This window comes from Bufo gargarizans, chromosome 6 (assembly GCF_014858855.1).
Source record: "Bufo gargarizans isolate SCDJY-AF-19 chromosome 6, ASM1485885v1, whole genome shotgun sequence".
NCBI lineage: Eukaryota > Metazoa > Chordata > Amphibia > Anura > Bufonidae > Bufo > Bufo gargarizans.
The window spans coordinates 61706168-61712640 of NC_058085.1; the positions used below are offsets into that span (position 1 = coordinate 61706168).

The 6473-nt window shown below is 46.0% G+C and overlaps 1 non-coding gene across 1 annotated transcript; it reads right to left on the reverse strand.

The window, feature by feature from the left end:
- Positions 1 to 3457: 3457 nt before the first annotated feature.
- On the reverse strand, positions 3458 to 3539 carry TRNAL-UAG. Its single transcript has one exon. It is a non-coding gene; the product is annotated as a tRNA-Leu (tRNA).
- Between the last annotated feature and the right edge of the window lie 2934 nt (positions 3540 to 6473).

Genomic DNA, 6473 nt, shown 5'->3' on the forward strand with positions numbered 1-6473 from the left:
ACTTCCATTGTATTTAAGCACTCAAATTATTCGGCTGAGCACTCGGATCTGCCGAGCATAGCGATGCTTGAGCCGAACAGCAGTTCGGCCGAGCATGCTCGCTCATCACTAATACCTACCTCAAGTGATTTCCAGTTAATGTTAACCTATGCCCAACTAAACTCTACTCTATGTTATTGTATCTATTTGCACCTATGGGTGCTGGTGTCACAAATATGAGGGACATTGCCTTGCCTGCACCTAATACAAATTACATCAAGGACACCTCTGTCACCACCGGGAAGGAGACTCCCGGGAGCTACAAAATGTCAATATAGATTGTGCATTCCTCTGTCCACATTCACACTTGCTGCCATGCTCAACCATATAAGCTGCAGCTATGTACGCTGCACAGGTCCTGTAACCTCTTACCACTCTTCAGTCCCTGTGTCTCCTTGCTAGTGCCATGTAACTAGGTCTTGTGAAACCCATAACACTGCCTCTGACCTTGAAGCTAGGCAGGCAGGTGGGTTCTCGGTTGGCCTGGTTCCATCAGGAGGGTTCTTCCCTTTCTTCTCCCTTTAGTTCATAGCAGCACTTCCTGGTACAAGGTCCCAAGCTTGTCCTGGACCGGTATGATGTTAAGGGTACAGTTTTGGTTACCTCCACTTTGATGTCCATGCCTGCTGTGCGTCAGTGAGGTCAGCTTGGCTCGGTTCGGCTTCTTACTTATATCTTACAGACATACCAAAGATGGTTATTTATCATAACAATTAACCTCTGCAATGGGGGTCTACAGTAAATGTTTACTCTGTGCAGTGGTTATGTCACGAACCCGCAGGTGTGAGCCCTCTGTGCCACGTGTCCTACCTCCTCTAAGGGCATTGTCTAAATGAACACCTCAATTCTTCACAATACCCCTGATGGTGGGGATAGACTTTCCTGAGGGAAACACCAGGTCGCTACCTATTAAGGAGGATAGGTACGCAAGGCAGCTGGTCCAGGCGGACCAAGAGGTACCTGAGAAAGGTACCAGAAATACAGGCGGAGTCGTTACCAGGAGCAACAGTGCAGGACCGATGGATAAGGTAGAGGCATAGTCAGACAGGCAAAAGGTCAGGGCAGGCGGCACAGGTACAGGTCAGGCAATACGGATCGGCAACAGGAGAGTCAAGGCAAGCAGGCAGGGATCAGACGGTTAGCAGAATCCAGGATGAAGTACAAGTCAGGAACACACCTAAGTATTAGAGATCAGCTCATTTTTTTAAATTTCGGAAAAAAATCTGTTCGATCCAAATATATTCACAGTGAATTTCGTTAAAAAAAACTGCTATTTCCTGGCTGCAGAGAGACTTTATAGTGGTGTAGAACACTGTGCCTTGCAGTAACACGCATAGGGAGTCTGCTGTGGTAGTGAAACTATACCGTGAGTCAGTATAACATGCACATGACAGGCGTCGCTCTTAGAATCACTGCACACTTCACTTATTTGGGCAGTCATTGGGCCAAAACGGACAAAATAACTCAAGTATGAACTCAGCCTTACAGGTCAATGTTAGCACCAAGAAGAAGCGCACTCCTTTTACACCGCCATCAGCTGACTCCACATAGATGTCTACAGAACCTGTTCTATTAAACGCTTATACAAGTAGAGCCCCCCGACAGAGTGGAGAGGGTGTCAGCAGTAAGTTTGGACGTCACTGATTATTTTGCCCTTCCTTTTATCCGTCAGAACAATAACCTACAAAAAATGGATCCTGTCTGTGAATCCTTCACTCGGTCAGCATTTGGTCAGTAATCTATCAGTATTGCTAATGCAAAAAAAAACAGGAGTGGATCCAAAACAGAGATGACATGTGAATGGAATATTTACACGTTTTCTGTGTTTTGTACCCACTCCTGCTTTTGGCTACCAAATCACAAGCCAATTTTGATGGGACCATACAGGCCTTACAGCTGCTACACAGACAGGATCCATTGTGAGTCTAATTTTTTCTTCCTTCTGAAAGATCAGAAAAAGGGTCAAATGCCTTGTCTGACCCAGGAAGAAGTACAGTGGCGTTTTAAAAAGCTTAAAATAAACAAATCGCCAGGACCAGATGGCATAGACCCCTGTATCCTAAGAAAATTAAGTAATGTCATAGCCAGACCCTTATTTATGATATTTACGGACTCTATACTTACAGGGCGTGTTCCACAGGATTGGCGCATAGTAAATGTGGTGTCAATATTCAAAAAGGGTCCAAAAACAGAGCCCGGAAACTATAGGTCGGTAAGTTTAACATCTGTCATGGGATAACTGTTAGAAGGTTTTCTAAGAAATGCTATCTTGGAGTATGTCAATGAAAATAAGCAAATAACGCCATATCAGCATGGCTTTGTGAGGGATCGGTCATGTCGAACTAATTTAACCAGTTTCTATGAGGAGGTAAGTTCTAGACTTGACAACGGTGAATCAATGGATGTCATATATCTGGACTTCTCCAAAGCATTTGACACTGTACCGCATAAAAGGTTAGTATATAAAATGAGAATGCTCGGACTGGAAGAAAATGTCTGTAGGTGGGTAACTGGCTCAATAATAGAAAACAGAGGGTGGTTATTAACGGTACACACTCAGATTGGGTCACTGTCACTAGTGGAGTACCTCAGGGGTCTGTATTGGGCCCTATTCTCTTCAATATATTTATTAATGATATTATAGAAGGCTTGCACAGTAAAATGTCAATTTTTGCAGATAACACTAAACTGTGTAAAGTAATTGACACGGAAGAGGACAGTATACTGCTATTAAGGAATCTGGATAGATTGGGGGCTTAGGCAGAGAAGTGGCAGATGAGGTTTAACACTGACAAATGTAAAGTTATGCACATGGGAAGTAATAATGCAAGTCACCCGTACATACTAAATGGCAAAACACTAGGTAACACTGACATGGAAAAGGACCTAGGAATTTTAGTGAACAGCAAACCAAGCTGTAGAAACCAGTGTCAGGCAGCTGCTGCCAAAGCCAATAAGATAATGGGTTGCATCAAAAGGGGCATAGATGCCCGTGATGAGAACATAGACCTACCACTTTACCAATCACTAGTCAGACCACACATGGAGTACTGTGTACAGTTCTGGGCTCCTGTGAACAAGGCAGACATAGCAGAGCTGGAGAGGGTTCAGAGGAGGGCAACTAAACTAAAGTAATGACTGCAATGGGTGGACTACAGTACCCTGAAAGATGATCAAAATTAGGGTTATTCACTTTAGAAAAAAGACGACTGAGGGGAGATCTAATAACTATGTATAAATATATAAGGGGTTAGTACAGAGATCTCTCCCATCATCTATTTATCACCAGGACTGTGACGAGGGGACATCCTCTGCGTCTGGAGGAAAGAAGGTTTCTACACAAACATAGAAGAGGATTCTTTACGGTAAGTGAGATTATCTGTCATTAACTCTTCAAGATCTTACAAACTTCAAAAGCTGGCAGCAGTGGGATTTGAACCCACGCCTCTGAAGAGACTAGAGCCTAAATCCAGTGCCTTAGATCGCTCGGCCATGCTACCCACAAGATGCCAGGGCATCAAACTTCCTTGGAGGAAGTGAGATGAATCTGAACGCCTATATTTTTATTGAGATTATGCTCCAGTCATTAACCACCAGGACAAAGTAGGGATTCTCGCAACTGTCTTTTCTTAAACCTCATCTGACCGGAAAACTACACACATATTCATGTGATGGCAGGAAAGATTTCAAGAGCATGCTCCTTAAATTACACAGCTACAAAAAAGTTAAGGGAACACTTAGGCATCACGGCATAACCCCCAAGTCACTTAAACTTCAGGAATATCAATCTGTCCAGTTAGGAAGCATAGGCCATTAGGGATCCATTTCACCTGCTTTAGTGCAAATGAAAGTGACAACAGGTGCGCACTGGAGAGGCAACAGCAAGACAAGTTCCGAAAAGGGAATGGTTTTTTGCTGGTGGTGGCCACAGACAATTACTCTCTCCCTGACTGCTGTTAGGTACCGGGATGAAATCCTCAGAGCCACTGTCAGACCTTACGTTGGTGCAGCGGGTCCTGGGTGATTCACACTACTGATTCACATTATGAGTTGCTGTGATGAAATTCGCGCAATTTGGAACCGCCTGTGATTTGAATTTTTTTACTTTGATTTTTGGGGTGATTTGGAATCCAGCCTTCCATGGGTTGATGAGTTTGCTTTCCACCGACCATCAGTACGTGACTTTGTTCTCAACCAATTACACAATTTATACCATTAAAGACTTTCAACTTGAAGCTTTTATTCATGGAGATCCCATGTGTGATTTAAGCGTTCCCTTAATTTAGTTTTTTTTTAACGGTGGATAAGCAAAACCCGTAAACTACCTCAGAGAAGATTTTCAAAAGAAGACAAGGATGGCAGCAGTGGGATTCGAACCCACGCCCCCGAAGAGACTGGAGCCTTAATCCAGCGCCTGAAGAGAGGTCCCATAGCAGAGAATCTGGCTTCACGTCACCCACCACTGGAACAGTCCATTCTCAGATATTTAGGCCCCGGCACCCAGGCAGAGGAGAGAGGTCCCGTAACAGAGAATCTGGCTTCATGTCAGCAGAGAATCAGTCTGCATGTCATAGCAGAGAATCAGGCTTCACGTCAGCCACCACTGCAACAGTCCATTGGCATATATTTAGGCCCAGCACCCAGGCAGAGGAGAGAGGTCCCGTAACAGAGGATCTGGCTTCATGTCAGCAGAGAATCAGTCTGCATGTCATAGCAGAGAATCAGGCTTCACGTCAGCCACCACTGCAACAGTCCATTGTCATATATTTAGGCCCAGCACACAGGCAGAGGAGAGAGGTCCCGTAACAGAGAATCTGTCTTCATGTCAGCAGAGAATCAGTCTTCACGTCACCCAACATTGGAACAGTCCATTGGCATATATTTAGGCCCAGGCACCCAGGCAGAGGAGAGAGGTCCCGTAACAGAGAATCTGGCTTCATGTCAGCAGAGAATCAGTCTGCATGTCATAGCAGAGAATCAGGCTTCACGTCAGCCACCACTGCAACAGTCCATTGTCAGATATTTAGGCCCAGCACCCAGGCAGAGGAGAGAGGTCCCGTAACAGAGGATCTGGCTTCATGTCAGCAGAGAATCAGGCTTCATGTCAGCCACCACTGCAACAGTCCATTGTCATATATTTAGGCCCAGCACCCAGGCAGAGGAGAGAGGTCCCGTAACAGAGGATCTGGCTTCATGTCAGCAGAGAATCAGTCTGCATGTCATAGCAGAGAATCAGGCTTCACGTCAGCCACCACTGTAACAGTCCATTGTCATATATTTAGGCCCAGCACCCAGGCAGAGGAGAGAGGTCCCGTAACAGAGGATCTGGCTTCATGTCAGCAGAGAATCAGTCTGCATGTCATAGCAGAGAATCAGGCTTCACGTCAGCCACCACTGTAACAGTCCATTGGCATATATTTAGGCCCAGCACCCAGGCAGAGGAGAGAGGTCCCGTAACAGAGAATCTGTCTTCATGTCAGCAGAGAATTAGTCTGCATGTCATAGCAGAGAATCAGGCTTCACATCAGCCACCACTGCAACAGTCCATTGTCAGATATTTAGGCCCAGCACCCAGGCAGAGGAGAGAGGTCCCCTAACAGAGAATCTGTCTTCATGTCAGCAGAGAATCAGTCTGCATGTCATAGCAGAGAATCAGGCTTCACGTCAGCCACCAGTGCAACAGTCCATTGTCATATATTTAGGCCCAGCACCCAGGCAGAGGAGAGAGGTCCCGTAACAGAGGATCTGGCTTCATGTCAGCAGAGAATCAGGCTTCATGTCAGCCACCACTGCAACAGTCCATTGTCATATATTTAGGCCCAGCACCCAGGCAGAGGAGAGAGGTCCCGTAACAGAGGATCTGGCTTCATGTCAGCAGAGAATCAGTCTGCATGTCATAGCAGAGAATCAGGCTTCACGTCAGCCACCACTGTAACAGTCCATTGTCATATATTTAGGCCCAGCACCCAGGCAGAGGAGAGAGGTCCCGTAACAGAGGATCTGGCTTCATGTCAGCAGAGAATCAGTCTGCATGTCATAGCAGAGAATCAGGCTTCACGTCAGCCACCACTGTAACAGTCCATTGGCATATATTTAGGCCCAGCACCCAGGCAGAGGAGAGAGGTCCCGTAACAGAGAATCTGTCTTCATGTCAGCAGAGAATTAGTCTGCATGTCATAGCAGAGAATCAGGCTTCACGTCAGCCACCACTGCAACAGTCCATTGTCAGATATTTAGGCCCAGCACCCAGGCAGAGGAGAGAGGTCCCCTAACAGAGAATCTGTCTTCATGTCAGCAGAGAATCAGTCTGCATGTCATAGCAGAGAATCAGGCTTCACGTCAGCCACCAGTGCAACAGTCCATTGTCATATATTTAGGCCCAACACCCAGGCAGAGGAGAGAGGTCCCGTAACAGAGTATCTGTCTTCATGTCA